This window comes from Neofelis nebulosa, chromosome 2 (genome assembly GCF_028018385.1).
Source record: "Neofelis nebulosa isolate mNeoNeb1 chromosome 2, mNeoNeb1.pri, whole genome shotgun sequence".
Taxonomy (NCBI): Eukaryota; Metazoa; Chordata; class Mammalia; order Carnivora; family Felidae; genus Neofelis; species Neofelis nebulosa.
The window spans coordinates 82342095-82366719 of NC_080783.1; the positions used below are offsets into that span (position 1 = coordinate 82342095).

At 44.2% G+C, this 24625-nt stretch overlaps 1 protein-coding gene and 1 pseudogene across 1 annotated transcript in view; one reads left to right on the forward strand and one right to left on the reverse strand.

Annotated features, from left to right (window-relative positions):
- Positions 1–24625, reverse strand: part of KIF5C (kinesin family member 5C) — a 162754-nt gene that overhangs the window by 112689 nt on the left and 25440 nt on the right. The gene's annotated exons all lie outside the window — the stretch shown is intronic.
- On the forward strand, positions 2008–2324 carry LOC131503711 (large ribosomal subunit protein eL36-like; annotated as a pseudogene).

Consider the following 24625-nt stretch of genomic DNA (forward strand, 5'->3'; position numbering starts at 1 on the left):
CATGTGCCAGTGACTGAGGAGTGAAATCGAGCCTTCCATATCTGAGGAAAAGACCAAATTCATCAGGTACGTCCCATAGATTCCATATCCCAAATATATCCCAAAGTCTATCATCTTATCATCTATGCCACACAACCTTAGCCCAAACCACCATGGTTTCTCATCTGGACAACAGCTATAGTGGCCTCACTGGTCTCCCTGACTCCATTCTTGCTCCTAACAATCCAATTTCCATTTAGCTGAGTGAGCTCTCTAGAACTATAAATCAGATGATATCAAATCCTCCCTTAAAAATGCTCCTATTAGACTAGAACTTCTTCACACTGCATTCTCCTGCATCTCACAATAGTGTAGCCCACTGGACTTCTTTATTCCTCAGCTTAGTCCTCAGCATATTCCATGGCTCAGAGCCTTTGCCCTTCACTTCCTTTCCCTTCGAACTTTCTCACTGCAGACCTTCATTGGGCTCACCAGAGATCTTCATCTGACAGTCGCTTTATCACCCTTCAGATATCAACTCCAATTTATCCTCCTTTGAGGGCTACCATGCTCCTACGTACAGCAGCCCCACCCCACCCTGGCATCACTTTCTATCACATTACCTTATTTGGTTTGCTCCATGGCAATTAGCATGTAACCTATTCTCAACCAATCAAAGGGATCATTACAATTAAAGCATTTAAGTGGCTAAGACAGAAGCCATATAAATCCCAAGAGTTCACCGCATGTAGGCAAACCTGCTGCAATTTATGAAAGGAGTCTGGGTGGGACACACACGCACTCCACATACATTACAACCGAAAATGAAATAATCCAGCTTTGCCATGAAAGGCTCCACGTAGAGCAGCTAATTGCATAGGAGCAATCTAACTAAATAACTTACAGGCATCACATGCGAAAAATAACAGCAGATGGTTCTTATATTTTTATAGTTAAAATTAAAAAACAACAACAACAATCAAACCACTTCCTATCAAGTTGTTGAGAGCAAAGTGTCTGTGAACCATATGGCCTGCCTATTAATTCATTTGACCTGTTACCCAACAACCATTCCCCAGCCTTGAAAGGAATATTACTCTGGGAGACGGAGGAAAGCAAAAGACCCACTTAAACATTTAGAAGATGGGCACCAGGAGGGATGTTAAGGAAACTGAAATTAATTACCCAAGAAGAGATCATTCGAGAAGTAATCTCATAACAATCTCTAAGACTAGCCAAGAGTTTGTGACCAAAGGTGCCCAATAATTTGACGGATTTTTCTCTATCTTCACTAAGAAAAAAAGGAATAGGGAAAAAAAATTTTAATTTCCACAGGAAGATTTAAACTCACTCTGTGGAATTATCTTCAGACACTGAGGAATATTATTAGGAAGAGGAACGGATTCCTGAGAACAATCACTACAGTCTCTCTCCCATGTGTTCACATGACTTCTTTCCTGAAAGTACAAGAGATGGCAAGTTCTTTCAGCCACATTCTCACTACTGTCCACCTGCACCATCACCAACCACCATGATCCAAACCCTTTTCTGTTTTATCTCATTTAATTCTCATACTAACTCCATGAGGTAGGTATTACTATCCCCATGCCACAAACTGGAAAACTAAGGCCCAGTCACTTTATCAGCTCCGCTACTTTGGGGAAATACCTTTAAGTCCTTGATTGCAACATCATGTTGCTTTCCTAAGTAGCTTATGACTTACTGGAAAAGCAGGAGACACACAAACAGCAGATGCTTAGGACTAATATGAAAGATGGCAGCAAAGTGATTCATACAGTAACAAGTCAGAGTCTCCTTCTATAGCCTACGGTAGTCAAGAAAGTGTTAACCATGAAGGTGGGACTGACATGAAACCACAGAGGAAAGAATGGCAGCTTAAGATCAGGGAAGAAGGGCAAGACTGGCAAGAAAAATGGTGGCCATGCACATGGCAAGCCTTCCCGGCAACAAAAGGAATTAAGAACAGGCAAAGGCCTTCCGCCACGGGAGCCACTAAGGAGCAGCAGCATGGCTCTGAGCTACCCTATGGCTGTGGGCTTCAACCAGGGCCACAAAGTGACTGAGAATGCGAACAAGCCAAGCACAGTGAACCGCCGCAGGTGCCTCACCAAGCACACCAAATTCATGCGGCACATGATCCGAGAGGTGTGTGGCTTTGCCCCATATGAGAAGCATGCCATGGAACTGCTCAAGGTCTCCAAGGACAAGTGCGTGCTCAAGTTCATCAAGAAAAGGGTGTGGATACACATCCAGGCCAAGAGGAAGAGAGAAGAGCTAAGCAATATCCTGCAGCCACGAGGAAAGTGGCAGCCAAGAAGGACTAACCCTCTTTGCCCCACTTTCCCCCCACGTTCCCCCCAGCCCCCTATGTAATAAGCCTTTTTTGGAACTTGGGGCATTTGACCCCCTCCTGCCAACATCCTTCCAGGGCACAGTGGCGAGGGTCATGGTGGTACACACAGAGACAGAACAACCGAACAGTACTGGAAATGGTTTTTTAATCATAATTAAATAGTCCATATATGCCGGGGGGGGGGGGGGGGGGACAGGCAAAGGCCAACCAGAACCTAGGAAAAGGCAGGTGTGAGACTTGTTATGAAAAGTCGAAGTTATTGAGAAAAATCCCAGAATTTTTCAGAGCCTAAAGGTCCTTCAAGGTCAGCCCAACTCAACGCTGTGTTTTACAAATAAACAAGTTCTAGGTCAGGACAGAATAGACAACTTGCAGTAGGTCACCCAGCCAATTAGGTTAGGTAGCAGATCTGTGCCCAGAACCCAGACCTCCTGGCTCCCTACCTAGTGCTCTACAAGTTCTGGCTTTAGAATCAACTGCTCTCTCTGAAAATCAAGCAAACAACAAAGCCTCTGGTGCTTTGTTTTTCCTGCTTTCTTCCCAACCAATTCTAAATTATTTCCAAATACACAGTTGATGATGGTTCCTTGAGCAAAGAGTCACTGCTGTAAGAACTGGAGCAATACAGCAGGGGAACCAGAATCATGGCCTCTCAGAGTTAATATGTCCTTGCAGTCAGCCCATCAGCCTCCTCTCAATGAGCAGCTTTGGTCTGTCTCCACAAGCCTTCATGGGCAACGATGAACTGCTTGAAACCCAACTGGCTCTGATTGTCAGAATGTTGTATCCTTATATTGATTTAAATCTGCACCCTGAAGCATTAGACCTGACACCATCCTCCAGAATAAGACAGACCAAGGCTGGAGAGACCTGCCTACATCGACATCCCAGCTTTGTTTCATTTTGGGAGCTGTGTTCATTGTCTTACTCTCTTTTCTCTCATCTCAGAGGAAAGGAGAAAGATCGATGTGCTTCCTTCCTAAAAGTTGTGTGGATTTGTCCTGACTTGAAGGACTCCAAAGGTATTCAAGGTTAAGACATCACTAAAACATTATATTAGTTTGCACAAGAAGGAATTGAATAAAATAAACTCATGGACTATGAAGGGCTTTGGCAACAACCTGAAAGAATGTTTCCAAAACATTACCTAAATAGCAAGAAGTCCTGGGGTTAATGTTGATACTCATTTTTTATCAACACAAATATCCTGCCAAAACAAGTTTTGTTTTGTATTGTTTATTGAAATATAATTCACATACCATAAAATTCGCCCCTCTAATAAAAGGGCACATTCTCGGAATATTCACAAGATTGGACAATCATCACCACTATCTAATTGCAGAACATTCCTTTCATCACCCCAAAAGGAAACTCTGTACTCCCCATCCTACTGATCTACTTTGTGTCTTTACAGCTTTGCCTGTTTTAGATATTTCATACAAATAGAAGCATAAATATGTAGCTTTTTCTGATTAACATTTTCTTTCACTTAGTATGTTTTTAAGGTTCGGCTATATTGTACATAAATCGTTACTTTATTCCCTTTCATGACCGAATAATATTCTATTGCATGGATTTACCACATTTTATGTATTCATTCATCAGTAGGATGGACGTTTGGGTTGTTTCTATCTTGGGGCTATTACGAATACTGCTATGAACATCCATATACAACTTTTTATGTGGACATATGTTTTCATTTCTCCTTTCATTTCACATACCCAGGAGTGGAATTTCTAGGTCAGACAGTAACTTTATGTGAGTTCACTTTTGGGGGGACTAACAAATTGTTTTCCATAGCAGCTGCACCATTTTACATTCCCATCAGCAGTGGATGAGGGTTCCGCTTGCTCCACATCCTTGCCATCACTTGCTACTGTCTTGTCTTCTTTATTATAACATCCTAGTGAGTATGCAGTAGTATTTCTTTGTGATGTTGATTTTTATCTCAGGAGTTTTTTAATTGACGCTTAACGTATCGTAAAATGTATTTCAACATATATTATGGATACAGAGATGTTTCCGGGCATTGTAATACACTGTTGTGTACTTAACATTTACAAAGTGGTCCTGAGTGGGGAATCATCTCATAGGGAAACAAAAATTATACATATCCATGTGCTTTAAGAAAAAGAACAGTTTACTAGGAAGAGAGGACATTTAAAGGTATTTATGATAGGGTTTCTGTGCTCCTCACTCCAGTAGTTAATACTGAGTGTTGTCCAGGGAAGGCAGCCTACCAATACATGGGGTAAATGAATTCACATAAACATGGCTTAACCCTCTGTCTCTGAAGCTCAGTTTCCTCATCACTAAAACGGAGCTAATAAGATCCAGAATTCAGGATTGTGAAAATTAGATATGTTCGGGAGAATAAAGGACCTACCATATGCCTGATGTTCTAGAAGGTGCTCAAGTCATGGTCAGTGCTATTCTGTAATAAAAAGTTTCGACCAATGTGTACCAGGCATTTGCATTACACCAAACTTAGCGAGGAGTGACCCTTTAAAGGAAAGGATGCTGATAAGCAACAATCACTCACAATGTACCAGCTCAGAGACTTGCCATCCTGATGACCCTACAACACCCTAATGCCAATCACACCTCACGCAACTCCAGGCCCCAGGTCTGCCACCCATAAGCTCAACTCCATGAGACCTTTAATTTCTGAGGGTCCTAGCAAAACTAACTCTGTCCCAAGGCTATTCTCTGTACTCTAAAAATAAATGAAATTTTGATGTTCAGGTATAAAGCCTATTTAGGAAAGGTGAGGAGCTATGTCTTGTGCAGGCACTCATAGACTCATCAGCTCTGCTATTACAGCTTTGGAGCCCTCCAGAAACTTCTGTGATAACGCCAACTGTAAACACGAAGCAGATGCTCCCAGGGTCCTGACCATATCCTCACCACCTTTACCATTTCCATGCGGGCTGGCCTGACCTTCAGCTTCTGCTTCTCTGGCTGCCTCAGCCCTCTCTGTCACCTGATGCACACCAGAAGGACCATCCCAGCACCAACCCAGCAGGCCTCACCCAATGACTGATAGGAGGTGGGGTAAATACTTTAGCTCCCCTGCCCAGAGGTGGAAGTGGAGGGGGAAACTTGGAGACACGTATTCCAAACTGGCTCTCAGAGCTCCCCGTTGCAATGAAACCCCCTTGCCCACGGTGCTAACTTGCATGACACACCCTATATTGGTTTCTTACAGTTCCCTGTCTCGTTTCTCCATTCTTCTTCAGTGTTTCTTGGATTCACCTCCCAAAGAAACCTGCAATTGAATCCCTGTCTTAGTGCCTGCTTTAGGAAAGCCCAAAGTAAGATAAAATCCTAGACATTTTGCTCTTTCATTCACTAGGTCCTAAGAGATTCTGAATGTGTTGCATCGCTGCCAACCACGGAGCCATCACATTTGGTCGATATCCAGACAAGGGGGTGAATGGAAATTGAAATCTTTGTTAAAATTCTACAAGCTGTGGGCTTAGGACCCTGTTCTGAGCTGGCGGGGGGGGGGGGGGGGGGCGGGAAGAGTGCCTTTTTCTTCACAAAAGAGTGCTGGTCACTTGCCAGGCTTTGGGCCCATGGAGCCACCTCTGCCCAGAGGATTACCAATTTCTAATTTACACAAAGGAGCACTACACCCTCATGAAGGCCATGGCCTTCGTGTTTTATACACGACGGTACAGGGGCGCCTGGTGGCTCAGTCGGTTGAGCGTCCGACTTCGGCTCAGGTCATGATCTCGCAGTCTGTGAGTTCGAGCCCCACGTTGGGCTCTGTGTTGATGGCTCAGAGCCTGGAGCCTGCTTTGGATTCTGTGTATCCCCCTCTCTGCCTCTCCCCTGCCCATGCTCTGTCTCTCTCTCTCTCTCTGTGTGAAAAATAAACAAACATTAAAAAAAAATTTATACATGACGGTACAGGGTAGGTGCTCACTAAAAGTCTACTGCTGCTGCTGCTGCTGCTGACCAATGCCTGCCAGATGAGCAACAAGAAGGTCAGGTGCCAGGACACTTTGAAATAGTGCTGGGGGTGGGAGGGTGGAGGGAATCCATACTCACTGTATTTCTCCAGTGTGTCAGAAACTTTCCTTGTTACTGACCATTCTCATCCCCCACCTCCAAGATTTCAGCAGTCGTGGAGTTGCCTGTCTCTTCCTGTATCCCTTTACTCCTCTTTACCCCACCACCTATCTTCCCATTTATCTGGAACTGGGCTGCAAATTCCCAAAGCAGAAAAAAGTTCCACTGTGCACCTTGGGGCAAACCACCCCATACCTGGCAGTGACTATCCGCTTTTCCCAACACTGTGATATCCTGTCCAGGGTCCACGAATCTGCCAATGTACAGACGTGGTCTCACAATGAAGACCTCCATGTTCTCCTCCCCACTCTGTCGCCTGCCCCCATCTACGCTGGGAGAACTCTAAGACTGGAGATATAAATACTAAGCCAGTGTCAGCCCCAGACATTCCCATCCCCCTCCCCACACTGGCTCTGTGCCCCAAGGAAGGCAGCTGGTGCCAGTTCCGGCCAAAGCCAAGGCTGCTCCCAGGAGAGGCTGTAATGAAACCGACGGAGCAATGATTGGCTTCTACTGAGTTGCCAAGGTGATGCCAACCACGTCTCAAGAATGAACAAAGGCAACACACAAGAATGAATCTTGTAAGCCTTCTTCCTGCAGGAAACCAGGCTAAAATCCTTTCTTTTCTGCCAAAAGTCCCACTGCATGGACACACAAGCACTGTCAGGATCACAGACAGCTATGGAAAAAACACTCTGGGAAAGGGAACTGCCCAAGTGATAATGAAGAAATTCAGAATTATTGCCCGGCTAACAGGCAAAATGAAGACAGAAGTATTACTTCTGTTAAAGAAATTAATGGAATCTGTGTTGCAAAGCTAAGATTCTTATTTATATGTGATTTTCATTTCGTCTCAAAATATAACGACCTTCCCCCCACCCCCAGTCTTCTCCATTTAATTGCTCTGTACCCTAATCTGCCAAGATGCAGGGATTACTAGATTGAGTCAGGGGAACTGGTTCTGGATCAGGACTTTGCCCCTTACATACTTTGTGATCTTAAACAATTTGCCCATTTTTCTGGGCCTCCTCCTCTCTAAGTAAAGTTAAAGATTGGATCTTTCCAACTCTAATGTGAAATAATAATGGGCAGCACAAACATCCTGGGATTTTCCCCATAAGATCAGCTTCTGTCTTGACCACATATAGCACAAGAGGGGGTAAACTTTAAACTGGCATGAGTTCAATGTTTTATATACTTACAAGAAATGAGTAAAAATTGCTATAGTTTTTTCAGATCTGGTTTTCTGCCAAATGAAGTCTGGAAAAAAAAAAAATATCAAACTTTCCTCACTGGAGAAAAGAGGGTATAAAGCTGCTCCACTGAAGGTAGAATGTAGGATTTCTTTTGCCAAATGGAAGATAGCAAAGAAAACCCTGAGCGCTCTCTCTGGGGCGTATCGCCCTGGTGGCAGCTTCCTGGCAGAGCCCTGTGCAATCCAGTCAAATTGCCACGCTGCAAACCTCTCCCAGTTGTGCCAAGACTCATGGTGGCACCTCCAACATGGAAGCCACATGGTGGCACATGCAAAGTTTCTTCCCTTTAGCTAAAATGTGAAATAGAAAAACTTTTGCCCAGGCTTGCGCTTGGCTGGGTATGGTACATACAGAGGCTTCTGATAAACACGCACTGAAAATATTTATTGCAAATAGAACTGATATTCTATTAATTGTTTTCACTCTCCAGAAACAGCTTATATAATTATAATTTCCAATGTATTGGAGAGCAATGTTGCTCTTATGGTATGTTCAGATCCCTAGTCTCCATTTGTATCTCATGATTTTAGAGAGTGGGTGGGAATATTAGCTTTCCTTTCTGGGAATAGAGAATAACTTCTCATGAGCATGTAGAAGGCAACAATTTGAGCTGAGAGTAGGATCCAGAATTTCTGGTTCCCAGCCAAGCCTTCTACCCATAACACCATATTGCATCTCATCATTGATCCTCCAAGAACATATTTTATCTCTCAACCATAGATTTTCTAAGAATTCTGTGCAATTGGGTTTAGAACATGATGCAGTATAACTCAGCCAGCAATAGTCAGTAAGTTCAGGGTAGCTATGTCACAATTAGTGTCCAGGGTGCCACCTCCATTGGCTGAGCACACATCAGCACCAAAAAAAAGGGGGGGTTTCTGATACCAACTCTGAATAGGTCTTCACCAGCCAGCTCAGTCTAGGATGCATGGGCTGGAACTCAGCACACATAGGCTCATGCATCCCAGTCCAATGAGACTCTCTCCTCATCCAGGAGAACCAAATGTTGGTCCATAGAGGCAGAGATGACCACCCAACTGACAGGTGAAGTACTTAGGGCACCAAAAAAAACATATTTTTTTAAGATCTGTTGTTCTTGAGTTATCAGAACTGAGTTATCAGTTATCACAATTGAGTTATCAGAAACTCTAAAAGAAGCTTTTAATTGTAGCTGACACAGAAGCTTTGTATCTTTTCAAAGATGTTCAAGTTTTACTTGGAGGACAGGGCAGCATATTTTTCAGTGACTAGAAGGGCCACGTGGCCACAAACAAGGTAAAATCGGAAGAGCAAAATCTCCCCACACTTCTTCTTGCCCTGCCCCTCCTTCCTGACTTGAGGTTCCACCACGTGAACGTTTAGTGGATTAGACAGCAAAAGAGACTATGGCTCCAGAAGGCTAACTCATCGGAAATAGCTCTTGTCTGCTGCCAGGAGCAGCACGTAGCTTATCAGATTCATTAGTTAACAGAACCCAGGTAAACCAATTGTTCATTCCTGAGCGTGTGTGTGTGTTTTGGGGGGAGAAATTCCCCGGGCAACCAGGGAAAATCAGCATGACGGGGACACAGCAGCAAAGCCAAATGTCACCTCCTTCACAGCCAGGCTAGGATGCACCAGCAAAAAACTGTTTAAAACGATTATTTCAAGCAGCTTTGGCTCAACTATCCAGGGTAATAATTGTTTAATAGGCACCCACACTCATTATCTAAAGAGCTGGATTACTGGTACCTTCTCCCTTGAGAAGGGAACCCCGTGTTCATCCATGCTCACCCTATGTTTCCTTTCAATATCTCCCTCTTCCTGACCCTGTTTCAGGAAAAGGAAGGAGGCCGTGTTCTCTTCTTCTATTAACTTTTTCTTTTTTCTCCTTCCTCAAACTATTGCCTCTCTCTGCCTTCTGGAAGTCGGTCTTGCCTCTCCACCCTCCATCCAATTTTTGCCCTCATTCAGCTGCTTTCTTAAAGGGCTCCAAAGGCTCTTAATCATCAAATCTCTAAGACCTTTGAGACCCCACAATGTCCTCAACATGTAAAAACCATTTAAAGCGACGCACCTGCCCCTCCTGTTGAAACTGATCTGCTGTCTCCCCAAGCTTCATGCTCTGCTCAGCCTCCTCCCTCTTTTGATGCCTCCTTCTCTGCCTGACACCAGTTCTGCTTGCTACCAACTCCAAATAAAGAACCGACCAGCTCTCTTACTGAGCCTTGTCTCTGCTTTGAACCCTCCTCTTCTGTGCTCACCCCCATGGGAGAGCTCAAACACTACTATAGTTCAGCCATAAGCTGTGTGCAGAAGACTCAAAAGTCTATCTCTAACCCTGAGCCCCAAAACCCTGTTACCAACTGTTTGATTAAAACCTCCAACTGGATGTCCCCAAATACCCTAAACAACATATGTTGAAGAAGGCTCACTGCCTTCTCACTCCTCCTCCTCCTCTTTGCCTTGACCCACTTATGTCTATCACTTTCCCCAGTCATGTAGGCTGAAACGCTCAAGCCATTTTGCCCACAGCTCTCCCTCACCACCATCACCCAGTAACTGCCAGAGTGGTGGTTCATTTATTTGGTCTATCTCTTGCTTGGTATCTCAACTACCATTTTTACTTTTTACCCAGACTTGTGTGAGAGCTTTGTAGGTGGTCTGCTTATCTCCTCTACCTCTATTCTATATCCTTTGCCAAATCCATCAGGCTTTGACCCAATTCCTAAAAGATGGTGATCAATTGCTAGGATGCCCTACTGTACATGCACCCTCTAGTTAGGTGCCATCCATAACGCAGAACCTACCATTCCACCCAGGTGAATCCTTCCCTACCTGACACTCAAGCAATGTGCTTGCAGCAACTTCCATGCACCCACCTCACTGCTCTAACGTCTCCTTTTAACTGAAATGGCACATTGTTACCTTCACCTTGTTATCTGTCAAAACACTACCTGATCTTTAAGACTCATACCAAGTGTTATCTCTTCCAAGATAAAGGTTTTTCTTGAGCCTCTCAAATAGATGTCATTTCTCTCTCTTTCTCTTGTTTTCCGAACTTCTATAGCACTTTGATACCCTTCCAGGAGGACTCTGACACAAAGTACTTCATATTACAGTCATCTGGAAGCAGCATGTTACAGAAAGAAAACAGGATCCAGGATCAGAGATTGGGGCAAGAGAGTGACTCTCCTGCCAGACCCTACACTTTTGAGGGGTCATGACAACTACTCTCTAATGTAACTACCACTCTTCGCATTTTATTACTGGCAAAGTCGGGTTCAGAGAGGTCCCTGATTTGCAAAGGGTCAGGAAGCCTATATTACATTTGCTTCATGTGGTAGAAGTGGGAACCAACTAATAAAAAGCATACAAGGGGCGCCTGGCCGGCTCAGTCAGTAGAGCATGTGACTCTTGATCTCAGGGTCGTGAGTGTGAGCTGCATGTTGGGCATAGAGATTACTCAAAAAATAAAATAAAGTCAGGGGCGCCTGGGTGGCTCAGCTGGTTAAGCGTCTGACCTCAGCTCAGGTCATGATCTATCTGTGAGTTCGATCCCTGTGTCAGGCTCTGTGTTCACAGCTCAGAGCCCGGAGCCTGCTTCGGATTCTGTGTCTCCCTCTCTCTCTGCCCCTCCACCACTCACTCTCTGTCTGTCTCTCAAAAATAAATGAAACCAATAATTTAAAAAAATTAATAAAAAAATAAAATAAAGTCTATAAAATGGTATTTTTAAAATTTGTTTAATGCTATTCTTTTCTAAAGAGTCAGGCAAAACTCACTCTACAAATCATAAAGCATTGTACATGGATTTGCTATTAACATTACAACTTATCTTACCCTTTTAGTTATTTAATTTTTAGTTATTTAGTCATTTATTTTTAGTTATTCAGTTATTTATTTATTTAGGACATGTTTTCTACCTAACCCATCTTTGGATTCTCTGCAGCATTTATGATAATTATTGAAAGCACTTATTTAATTATTTAATCAATTTAGTTGTTTAATTAAATTGGACTTCTGATGCCATGACTTAATAGTATTTTGAAAATTTCCACTGTAAAATAAAAGTTCCCGTTTATTGAAGAGTGCCAGACACAGACTACCGCTAATCTCCATAGCAATGCTGCTTGCATTATTGTCCCCATTTTATACGTGGAGAAGTAAGAAAACAGGATAGCAAGTAACAGTCACCAGCTCATAATCAGCAGAGGCAGGAGGATCTGATCTCAAATCTCACGATTTCCTGCCATCACACTCCTGACCACAAGGGTCCAATGCATCCAGATGCTGTCGCAATTGAGCAATGTTTCCGCATCAAAGGTGATTCCTGCCATTGTCTTTCCTGTATGTGTGAGCATGAGAGTTCCCTCTCAGATCCCGTTAAATTTTACCACAACCTCTTAAACACTGGCATAATCAGCCCTCTCCTCCACACAGTGGAACAGATTTCATACATTCCTTTTAAAGTTTTTAATTTTAATTCCAGTACAGTTAACATATAGTGTGCTATTAGTTTCAGGTGTATAATACAGTGATTCAACACTCACTCGGTGCCCAATCTGATAAATGTACTCTTTATATTCTTACAGATTTAGAGTTTCCCTTCTCACTGCTTTATTCAACAAATATCGCTAGAACCCTTCATGCGCCAGGCATTGTTGTGGACACCAGGAACACAGCAGTGATGAGACATGGCTTCTGTTTTGATGGAGCTTTCATTCTAACAGAGTGGGAGGAGACAGGTAATAAGCAATCAAATCAAATCATAACAAAGGTCATTTCTGCTAGTGTTGTGATGTGATGGACATGAAGAGGGTCAGGGAGGACGGTTCTGAGCATGTAATAACGGAGCGCAGGCTTGGAGTTCCGCCAGCCACAGGAAGAGCCAGGGGCACAGTGTGCCAAGAGAGGTGACCTAAAAAGGGCCACTTTGAGTTAGGAAGCACTGGGTGTGTTGCAAAGTGGGCAGGTGTATCTGGAGAGAGCAAGGAGCAAGGCGGTATGAGGTGAGGAGGGAAGAGCCAGGCTGATGCTCTGTCGTGCATCCTTGTAATATACTTTAAAGCAAAGGAATGGCCTGATCTGGCTTCTGTTTTTAAAATATTACCCTGGCTGCTCTGGGTGGACTTGGGTTTTTGGAGAGGGAAGGGAAGAAGACAAACGGAAAGACCACTTTGGAGGTCATTGAGAAGTCCAGAAAGACAGGGGGCAGCCTGGTCTAAGGAACAGGCAATGAGGACAGAAAGAGGAGGGTGGATCTGAGTAGAGTCGGGCGGTAGGTCCAGGTCACAGGATGACAAGGCAGCGCACGAAGGACCCCTGCAAGTCTCCTGATCTCCGTGCCAGAGTCACAGACCGCACACTGCTTACTCAGGTCAACCCAACAAGGCCAGCCAAGCCAGAAAGGCCTACTTATCCTTATTCTCAAGACACTTGTCGGAGACTGCCTCTCCTCTTAGGACCTCCGTGGTAAAGTATGCCAACTGTGGAGTCATTGAGTGGTCCAGAAATCAAGGCAAAGAGAGAGCCCAAGGTACTAAACAGCTCACGCCAACATCTTTCATCCCCACAACAATCCCGTGGAAACGGTGCCAAAACTCCCACACGACAGGACAAGAGATTCCCGACTATCACTCAACCACTATGTGACAGATCCGCAGTCGAGTCCAGATCTGTCCGACCTCAATGTCCACGCCCCTTCAACCACACCATGTATGAAATCCAGAGAGACTTCACTGCACAGACAATGAACTTCACAGTGGCTGCAGTGACCATGAGTTGATGATACCCACTCCTGAAACTACTCAGAGTTTTGCTCCTTAACTTTGGTTTCTCCCACTTGTTTCAAAATTTTCTAGGTAAGAATACTTTCATTTCTTTAACATAAATTATTGGTGGTCCCTTATGTCAGGCAACCTGCCAGATCCTAAAAAGCCAAGAGTGAAATGGACACATTCCTCAAGCACCAAAAGTCCAGGGTCTGATAGAGGAGTCAAAGAAGCAGCGAAGAAAGGTGGCTTTTCGTCCTTTGGTCCTTTAAAGCTCTATAAATGCTAGGGTTAAATTGACACTAGAAATGTGGCTGATATTTTCAGGGACTTCATTGCTTTGATGCCACATTGGCCTCCTTATGTAGATAACTTCACAGATTCATTCCATTTCATTAATCTGTATGAGGACTATCTAATTAAAAAAAATGTGTCAACCTTAATGCAAAATCTCAGGCAAAGTAACCTTTCTCTATTTTAAGCAGCCTTCAGAATGTTAGCAGTGTTAATCACAGCACCTCACTAGACACGTATGATCAATTCTAAGCATAATGTGGGGAACGGTAATAATAGAGAACACTTATTGGTTGCTGGAATCAGGTACAGTAGGGCGTGCACTGCAAAAATTACCTCATTGAGGAGAGCTTGGGAGGCTCAGTCAGTTGAGCATCCAACTCTTGATTTTGGCTCAGGTCACTATCTTGTGGTCATGAGATCAAGCCCCACATCAGGCTCTGCATTGACAGTGTGGAGCCTGCTTGGGATTCTCTCTGCATCTTCCTCTGCTCCCTCCCCTACTTGTGCTAGATCTCTCTTTAAAAAAAAAAAAAAAAAAAAATTACCTCATTGAATTCTCAGACAACACCATGGAGTAGATAATTTTGGGATACCCATTTTACAGTTAGAGAAACTAAGACCAAGGGGGGGGGTTAAATGACTTGTATATGTTACCTAGAGAATAAATGTGGGATAAAACAAAGGCCCAAATTCTTCATGCCTCTTATGTTCTACTAAGGCCAGGGTGGTCTTTAAGATGACTAAGGGGTTAGAAATAAGAAACTGGATTGATGGACCTAGCTTTGTCTGGAGGAAAAGAATCTTGGAAGGTGATTCATCAAAGCATATTCAGGATATTTTTAAATAAACTGAGACAGCTGCTTCCATCTTCCCTGAGGATAGAAGATAAGGCTTCCGCCCTCCACCTGGCAGGTGAGGATAAAGAACGAGATAAGGAATGTCCAGACAGTGGGGTCTTGCTCGACCCTGGGGAGCTCTGATGTCCCCTACAATTGTTTGCCAAACCACAAATGCTTCCTCTTAACCCTACTCTTTCTTCAAAGACCATTTAAAATCCCACCCACTGATATGTCTTTTTTTTTTTTTCTGGTTATTTTCTTTTTTTGTCTGTTTTTTGTTTTGTTTTGTTTTTTAATCTTTATTTTTGAGAGAGAGAGAAAGAGACAGACAGACAGAATATGAGTGGGGAAGAGGGAGACACAGAATCTGAGGCAGGCTCCAGGCTCTGAGCTCTCAGCACAGAGCCTCACGTGGGGCTCAAACTCATGAACCACAAAATCATGACCTGAGTCGAAGTCAGACACTTAAGCGAGTGAGCCACCCAGGCACCCCGGTTATTTTCTTTTTTTTTGATAATATACGTCTTTTCCCCAATTGAGTGGCAATTCTCTGGAGGGAAGGAGCCAGTACTTTCCTATCCCTTCTATCATCAAAGCATTTCTTTGGAAAATATATATGCATAGTGATTCCACAAGTAATCATCTGAGCTGCTTTGAAAAGTCTAATTTTCAGCCTGGTAAACACCAGAATGCTATTACAGATCAATTCCATTCCTGTAACTGTGAGCAATACTGAAATAGAAGAAAAGCCAGGCCAGCCAAAACTTGTAATGCAAATGGTGGCAATAAGAACTGAGTAGGTTGGAAAGATTTGAGACAGGGACAGGCCAAACGACTTTTGGCCTGGAGACCGCCAGGTAGATCTGCAGATGAACCAAATGGCAGGGCATCGCTTTCACCCTAAGAGAGACTGCTGAGCGGCCCCAGGCACATACATGCCTCGGGGCTTCAACCACTCAACTGCCACCAGGCCACACAGTAAGACAAGAGGGATAGTGCTCTCTACACCTGCCACAAGAGCCAGCTGAGCCACAAAAGCCAGCTCCACATCTGTCAACTCCCCACCCTCCTTTCCCCGACCTTCCAGTGGTGCCCACAGGCCAGGGTATGTGGTCAGGAAGCTCTGGGCTTGGGGCCATACACAGAAAATGACTTTCCTTTTCTCCCTGGATTAGATGTGTTCTAAATGACTCATGGTTCCAGTGGTCACTGGGCTCCCACATGCTCCATGATCTGACTTAGGCAGGGACACAAACATGTGGGCACAGCATCTCAGGAGAAGCGCCCTCAGCCCTCCGGGTTAACAGGAAAAGTTTGGGGCGCAGTCATCGTGCAGTGAGCTGGGCCCATGCCATGCCCACAGTTCCACATGCGGGTGCATAAGTACCTCTGTGTCTGAAGCCCAAGACCTTCCCAGCAGCGAGCTGACGCCTTCGGTGAGGCAACAACAGGCTGTCCTTCACAGGCCATCTCTTTGAGGAGAAGGTGGTCCCTGTGACATCAGTGGAGGAGACTTCCTACTTCCCCCTGAAGACCAACAAGCACCTCTTCAGAGACCGACTCTCTGTACCGTGCTTCCTTAATTAAAGGAGCCTCACTAGACAGCACCAGAGGGTCTGAATCAGGTGGCTTTTCTGCTAATCCCCTTTCGATGGGTTTGAAAAGCCTTCAGACTCTACTACCTTCATTTTCCGTTTTCCAGCAATATCACAGCAAGTGTCACCCCTCCCTGCAGTAAGGCATGTCAATTCTGAACACCCCCTCCACTCCCCAGGACCTCCCAAAGATCAGTGAGTCAGGGTTTGCTTTGATCCCCTCGGTTTCCACCTTCACAGCCATTCGCTTCCCTCCAGGCACTAGGGCTGGCTCTCCTCCCTCCTTCTCTGCTGAATTATTTAAACATCAAGAACTAGATAAAATTTACTTGCAGAATCGCCTGGTGGGAGAAGAGGTGATGTCCTGCTGTCTCCTCTGTCCTTGCTCTTTCCTCTTTGTTCTTTCTCTCCTCCATCTTAGGACAGCGCTGACCTTGGCTCCATCTATCTCCTCTCACACATGACTAGGCCAGCTCCTCCTCCATTAGCTAAAAACGTGCACATTTTTGCTATTCTGAAAAACAAAAACCTCCCATCCACCTTGTTTCTGCTTCAATTTATTGTGCCGTCCTCATGTACCAAGCTTCTCAGGAAAAAGTAGAATAAATTCCCTGCTCCCTTCCCCTGACCCATTCTTTTTGCTAAATCGGTGGCAGCAAAGACCCCACAGTTGTCCCGTCAACAATGCCACTGCCTCCCCCCATCGCTGCTGTACTGCCCTCTCTGCAAGCATCTGGCCCTCCTGCCCACCTTCCCCTTCTGTGAGGATCTGTCCTGGAGTTCTGCATTCTCCGGGTGTCTTCTGACCTCTCTTAGTCTTTTCTTTCTGAACACTGGCCTTCTCCAGGGCAAAGTTTTGGTTCCTCTTCCCTCTCTCAACCACTGTGTCCCAACTCAGGTATTTCTGTGCCACCATCAGAATTTTTGCCACAGCCCTGTACCATCCACAAACTTTTATTGTAGCATTTTCCTCTAAATCAATTCATTTTTCCTTAAATATACTTTCAATGAAACTTTTATATTACTATGATATGTGAAAAACAAGCATTACATGCCATAAATAGAAGGCACTAAAAAGAAATACAATAAAAACAAAGCAATATTCATGAACTCTATCTACTTAGATACCATTGCCTGCCAAGGGCTCCAAACCTAAGACCTGCTCTTTCCTTTTGTTAAAAGGGAAATTCCAAAGTATTAGAGATTAAAGGCTAGCACAACTTGAGGCTTTCTCTGTGACAGAATAAGAAGGACTGAAAAGGGAATGAAAAGGAAATAACTTTTCACTAAGTAATTCAATGTTACCTAAGGCCATGTTTGGGTACTGCCTAAAATTATCAACAACCAAGAGAATTTTCCTACTAAATACTGGGACTTGCTCTCACTCCCCCATGGTTCTCCCCAAGGGACTCATAGTTATGACTTCTTCGATGGTTGACCACATTTCTTAGCTCCATTCCATGTGTCCTTAGAAAATGAGATCATAGATATAAAATTGAAACAAGTTAGACAAAAAAAAAAACACCTGAAATGCCAGAGCTAGTACAGAATAGCAGCAATTCACCCAGGATAGAGCCCAGATCCACCCCCCACAGGGTGACCCATCAGGGCTAGAGCCTAGAAAGGGTCTAGAGAGGGGCACCTGAGTGGCTCAGTCAGTTAAGCATCTGACTTTGGCTCAGGTCATGATCTCACGGTTTGTGGGTTCAAGCCCCACGTCAGGCTCTGTGCCAACAGCCTGCTTTGGATTCTGTGTCTCCCTCTCTCTCTCTGCCCCTCCCCTGTTTGCTCCCTCTCTCTCTTTCTCTCAAAAATAAATAAACATTAAAAAAAAAAAAGGAAGGGTCCAGACACTGCTCATCATTGACATCTAATCATCCAATAATGGACAATATGACAGCCAAAGTCTGAAAAGTTTATAAGCCAAATGGTGCACCACATCTTTCATATATATACCCTGTGATCTTCACTATACCTTCATGAGGTTGTGCCATTATTATCTCTAATGTGAGGAAATCAATGTTTAGAGAGGTTAAGGAATGGGCCAAGGATCTCCAATAAGCAGCAGATTCAGGATCTGAACCAAGTTTGTCTGAGTCGAGAGCCCATGCTCTTAACTCTTCTGTGCCCCCAACATTGAGAACAGAAAGCAATTTTAAACCTCACAGACCTCAAAATAATAGCCTGCTGCTCTTAAGCACAATTAAGACAATGGGTTGACACAACAGGAAAACCGTTCAATATGTAATTAAACATAATTACTAGTGTCCTCTAATTGTTTGGGAAAATAAGTTTCCCTTCCTCAACAAGCTATAATTGTGGTGTGTGCTGAGAGAATGTTCAAGTCTTTGCTTCAATCTGTGTATCTCTAGCACATGCATAGATTATTGGTCACATTTCATAGTGAGGGCTACAGTGGCTGAAAGATATCTTCAATATGTAACTTCAAGTCAAATAAGCTAGGGCTCAGAGGGATCTTAACCATGCTGCCCAACCCTTCATTTGGAGAAATAAGGGCCCAGGGAAGGAACTTCCCAACGACATGCAGGTCTCTGCCTTTCACTCAGTGCTCAACGAACCTCACTGATTAGATAGGTTAAGGTCAGACTGCCAAAAGCTGAAAACTTGGCTTCGTTATTTAGCAGCTGTGTGGGCAAGTTACTTAATCTCTCCAAGCTTGAGCCATTAGGATAATAATAGCAACCATTTCATAAGGTTTTTGAGAATTAAATGAGCTAATATATGTAAACAGTTGGAACACTACCTGGATACATGGCATCTAATCAATATTTAGCCATTAAAACCACTGCTTTAAGCAATAAGCCACCTTCGTACAACAGGCCTTGGAAATACTCCAGTGTATTCATCAGGGCTGCTAAGAACAATGATTAAGATGTGTTCTTGGGACGCCTGGGTGGCTCAGCCAGTTAAGTGTCTGACTTCGACTCAGGTCATGATCCCGCTGTTCGTGGGTTCGAGCCCCCATCGGGCTCTGTGCTGACAGCTCAGAGCCTGCAGCCTGCTTAGGAGTCTGTGTCTCCCTCTCTTTCTCTCTGCCCCTCCCCTGCTCATGTTCTGTCTCTGTCTCTGTCTCTCTCAAAAATAAACATTAAAAAAAAAAAAAAAAGATGTGTTCTCATCTGCTGAGGAGCCATCAGAGGACATCTCCAATATCTACTGCACAGAGCTCAAACGAGGAAGCAAATGAGCTTAGCCAAGGTTCTTTAAAGAAGGGAAAAGAGTATAGAAATCAGACCTTAGTGCCCTGTATTATGCTATTTAAACTGCAAAAAAGAGCTGCAGTGTCAGTAGCAATGCTCTTGTGGGTAGACGTGTTTATTTGAATAATCATGTTTCCAGGAGAGCAAACTCAAAAAACAAAAACAAACAACAGCAACATGAGTTTATATTCATTGAGCATATACTTAGTTAAAAAGACTCGGCACTGTATAAGATACAAAGAAATTTAGAGTAGGGGTCTCTAAGGCAAGTTTGGCAGATACCTAGAACTGTGCCCCACTTCTCTCTCACACCCCACGGCAGATATCACAAACTGATCACAGCACACTTGCCCACACTGCCCAAGTACAGCTCAAGTTCGGCCTTACCATTCTCAACCTTACGATTTTCAACACAGTGCTCCAAGAAGCCACTGCCAGCCCACAAGCATTGAGCTTTTTTAGGGGATAACAGTGTAAGCAAGCAATCCAAGGATAAACATGGGACTAGAACTCAGCAGGGGCCAAGAATTATCTTTTACTTAGGATCTTTTGACAAGACATCTGTATTTAAATGAATATAAGAATATAATACAAGAATGAATATAAGAATATAATACAAAATACATCTTGTGTGTGTGTTGTAGGGAAAAAACTCAAAGCATGCGAGTGACAATACACATGAGAGATTTGAGATGCTCTTTTTGTAAGGCTCTTTGCCGGAATACACAAGCACTCCAAAACCATTTTCATTCTCCCCAGGCTCCCTAGCATATTCATTTGCAAGGAAAGAAATGTAAAAGGAAAGGGTAAGAAATGTGTAGGAACAGAGAGAGAGTCGGTTAAGTGTCTGACTTCGGCCCAGGTCATGAGCTCACAGTTCGTGAGTTTGAGCCCCACATCAGGCTCCTGTGCTGATGGCTCAGAGCCTGGAGCCTGCGTTGGATTCTGTGTCTCCCTCTCTCTCTGCCCCTCCCCTACTCATGCTCTGTCTCTCTCCTTCAAAAATAAACGTTAAAAAAAAAAAAGAAAGAAAGAAATGTGTAGGAACAGAGACTGCAGGTACTTCTTAAAGATGTCCTGCAGTTAGCAGCTGATCTCAGCCTTGCTCCTCACAGGACCAGTCAGAGAACCCGGGACTCAGAGAAAGGAAAAAATCCGAGGAGGAAGAGGAACCCAGGGATATGTCTGCTGGCCTCCCAACCACAAAAAGTACTGCCTACTCTCTGCTGCATATAAAAAGGAGGCACTGAAATGAGAGGAAAGAGGGCCAGAATTTCTGTCATGTCGAGGCCCAACCCTGACTTTTTTTCCCCATTTTTTTCTAATGTTCATTTATTTTTGAGAGAGAGAGAGAGAGAGAGAGAGAGAGAGAGACAGAGACAGAGTGTGAACATGAGAGGGACAGAGAGAGAGGGAGACACAGAATCTGAAGCAGGCTCCAGGCTCTGAGCTGTCAGCACAGAGCCAGATACAAGGCTTGAACTCACAAACCAAGAGGTCATGACCTGAGCTGAAGTCAGAAGTCAGACGCTTAACTGGCTGAGCCACCCAGGTACCCCTCAATCCTGACTTTTAAAAAAAAAATTTTAACATTTATTTATTATTGAGAGACAGAGCGACACAGAGCATGAGCAGGGGAGGGATAGAGAGAGGGGAAGACACAAAATCTGAAGTAGGCTCCAGGCTCTGAGGTGTCAACACAGAGACCGACTCAGGGCTCGAACTCACAAACTGTGAGATCATGACCTGAGCCGAAGTCGGTCACCTAAGCAACTGAGCCACCCAGGCGCCCCTCAATCCTGACTTTTAAAATCCCTATGAGCTCACTGAAAAGGTCCCCTCCGTGCACAGGCACCCACAGGAGAGGCAAGAAGTAACAGACCCAATTTAATTCAAGACAAAAATCTTCAATACTAAGTATCACTTGCTTACGTTTGTTCCAAGTATTCTAGTCTCTTAAAGGATGCTGACCCTTTTTAAAAAAGCTGTAACGGGGCACCTAAATGGCTCAGTCAGTTAAGCATCTGACTCTTGATCTTAGCTCGGGTCATGATCTTACGGTTTGTGAGTTTGAGCCCCATGTCAGGCTCTATGCTGACAGCACAGAGCCTGGGACTCTGTCTCTCCCTCTCTCTGACCCTCCCCCTCTCATACTCTCCCCTACCTCTCAAAATAAATAAATAACCTTAAAAAATATTTAACAAAAAAGAAAAAAGAGGGGTGCCTGGGTGGCTCGGTCGGTTGGGCGTCCGACTTCGGCTCAGGTCATGATTTCACAGCTCATGAGTTCGAGCCCCGCGTCCGGCCCCACATCGGGCTGTGTGCTGACAGCTGAGAGCCTGGAGTCTGCTTCAGAGTCTGTGTCTCCCTCTCTCTCTGCCCCTCCCCCACTCACACTCTGTCTCTCAAAAATAAACATTAAAAAAAGAAAGAAAGAAAAAGAGAAAAGAAAAAGCTATAACTGATGCCCTGTCTCATACAGGCCATCATCCCGATGGCAAATAATGCTTTGTCTGAAGTGCCAAATAGATCGACGGGGCGAGGTTTCCAGGGGCGTGGAGGTGGAAAACTGGGAGGGAAGGAGTCCATGCTGGCTGACGGGAGCCCGTTACGGGTGTGCCCGGCATAGCAGTGATACATCGGCCCGATGTATCTCTGCCAGAGCAGAGCTGAGTGGGGGTGCTTCAAAGCATGTAACTGATAATAACCTGCTATAAAGAATAATGAAATCATGTATGTCTTAGCTTAAAACCTCTGTAGTGCTGTTTCAAAGTGGTTCCTTTTTATTTAATTTTTGAATACGAAATATGTTCACATAGTTTGAACACTAAAAAGCATAAAAAGGTATACGGTGAGAAATCTCCATAACACCCCTGCCCTCCATCCATTCCCCCAGCTGCCAGCTGCTTACCACCTCCCCAACGCATAGGCTGATGACCACTGCTACCTGTTCCTCACCCGTCTTTCCAGAGTTCTCGTGTACATACAAAAGCAGACTGAGATTCTTAGTTCTCTGCCCATATGCCATAAAAGGTCACATGTGATATATACCTGTCTCCACCTTGCTTTTTTCACTTAATGTATCTTGAAGATCTTTGCATGTATTAGTACACAGAGAGCTTTCTCACAATAAATCTTATCTAAACTTGCATATAGTAAGTTCAATCTGAAGTACTGATCTGAAAGTATTCCTTGTAGATGACTTGGTCAATCACGTACCCTTATGTAACAGTCTCCTAAGACAAGATAGAAGACATTTGCATTGTGTCCCTTCCCAGTCAACCCGGCCTCAGCGACCACTTTTGATTTCCACCACCATTATGCAATGTCTTTTATACATGTCACAATGGTATGAAGATCTCTTGCTCCTGTTAGAGACGGGTAATGAATTTCATGGGGTATTTCAGCCCCCTGTGAAACCTCCTCCAATACAGTTGCCTGGCCCCATTTGCCCCATTCTGGGCCAGATGCCCTCCTTGTGGTCCCACACCTGTACTTGCCCTCCAACAATGCACCATAATAGCCTCTGAAGTGATCTCTTTCTCCCCGTGATCTGTAAGCCTGGGCTCCACTCTTTGTCACCAATGTATCTATAGTATCTCCTGACAGAGCACCAACTAAATATTTGTAAACCTTTTCTCAAAGGCGGTTTATAATTAGAACATAAACAATTCCCTGACTGATGTTGCTATTAGACATAAACTGCATTTCACAATTCAAGTTAACTGTCAGAAAGGAGGCAGGTAGCTTATAAAGAGGCCAAGGTGGGCCAGCCCTGTGATGGGAAAGAGCCATTCTCAAGATTCTCCTACAGACAGGGAGGGACCTCTGTGTCAGTTTCTGCCTTTGCTGATGGAAGGAAAGGACGAGGGACGTTTTAAGTTTTCATTTCCAACGTTCTGAAAACAGATCAGAGGCTTTTCTTGGACTTTGCATGAAACATTCACACATAAGGCATTCCCCACATCACCAGATCACTGGGCTATAAACTTTAAATAGAAAACAGCAAAACTGAGCAGATTATTGGACAAAGGTGTCCACAACGATGTGGGTTTAAGAATGAGGAGAGGGAGATAGGAGAGTCTGGGAGGCTCAGTCGGTTAAGCATCTCACTCTTGATCTTGGCTCAGGTCATGATCTCGAGGTTCGTGAGTTCACGCCCCACATCTGGCTTGGTGCTGAGAATGCAGAGCCTGCTTGGGATTCTCTCTTTCTCTCTCTCTCTCTCCCTCCCTCCCTCCCTCCCTTTCTCTCCCTCCCTCAAAAAATAACTAAATAAATGAAATAAAATATTTTTTTAAAAAAGAAGGAGGAGAGCTAAATTATAAGAAAAACCATATCCTTTGAGGTCTAAGAAATAAAGTATTGTCAAAATAAAGACATCTTTGGGGAATTCTGAAAATTGAGCTGCAGAAAAGGCAAATGGAAAAATCACAAAGTCAGCAGGGTAGCTTTCCAAGGAACACTCAAATGAGGTACCTGAAGAGCAGGAAATGGTTCAATAAAGCTGACTGAGCAGCCAGATTGTGGGGCAACTAGCAACCTTAATTGTTTCTGTATTGGTTTGAACCAAGCTTGAAGTAGGGAAGGATGAAGCAGCTGTGATCCCCTTGTTTTCCACAGGATCTGAAATCATTCTGCTGCCTCAATGCCCCAGGACCATCCTACATTCAGCCATGAAACAGGGGCTATGCACGGGGTACAGGGGAGAAGGGGAGACCCAACCTCATGGAATTCAGGAGGAAGAAATTCCCATTCTTGGTAGAGGAAATCTGTGGAACTCATTTTTAAAGAGCCTGTAGGTAAGTGAGGGGTATTAATTATCCATTCTTTTTGTGAAAGTGCAAATGTGTCTATCATGTTCTCACTCAAGAGAATAAAATAATCCCTTTAATTTGCTCTACTTCATCTGGTTTCCATTTTTTTTTAATTTTTTTAAAATGTTTTATTTATTTTTGAGACAGAGAGAGACAGAGCATGAGCAGGGGAGGGGCAGAGAGAGAGGGAGACACAGAATCCGAAGCAGGCTCCACGCTCTGAGCTGTCAGCACAGAGCCCCACGCGGGGCTCAAACCCATGCACTGTGAGATCATGACCTGAGCCGAAGTCAGACACTTAACCGACTGGGCCACCCAGGTGCCCCCAATTCTCTTATTTTAGAAGCAAGGACTGTATATGTAATGTCTCCATTTCATATAAAATTTTCATCTGAATGCTGGATATTTGGTTGTTAA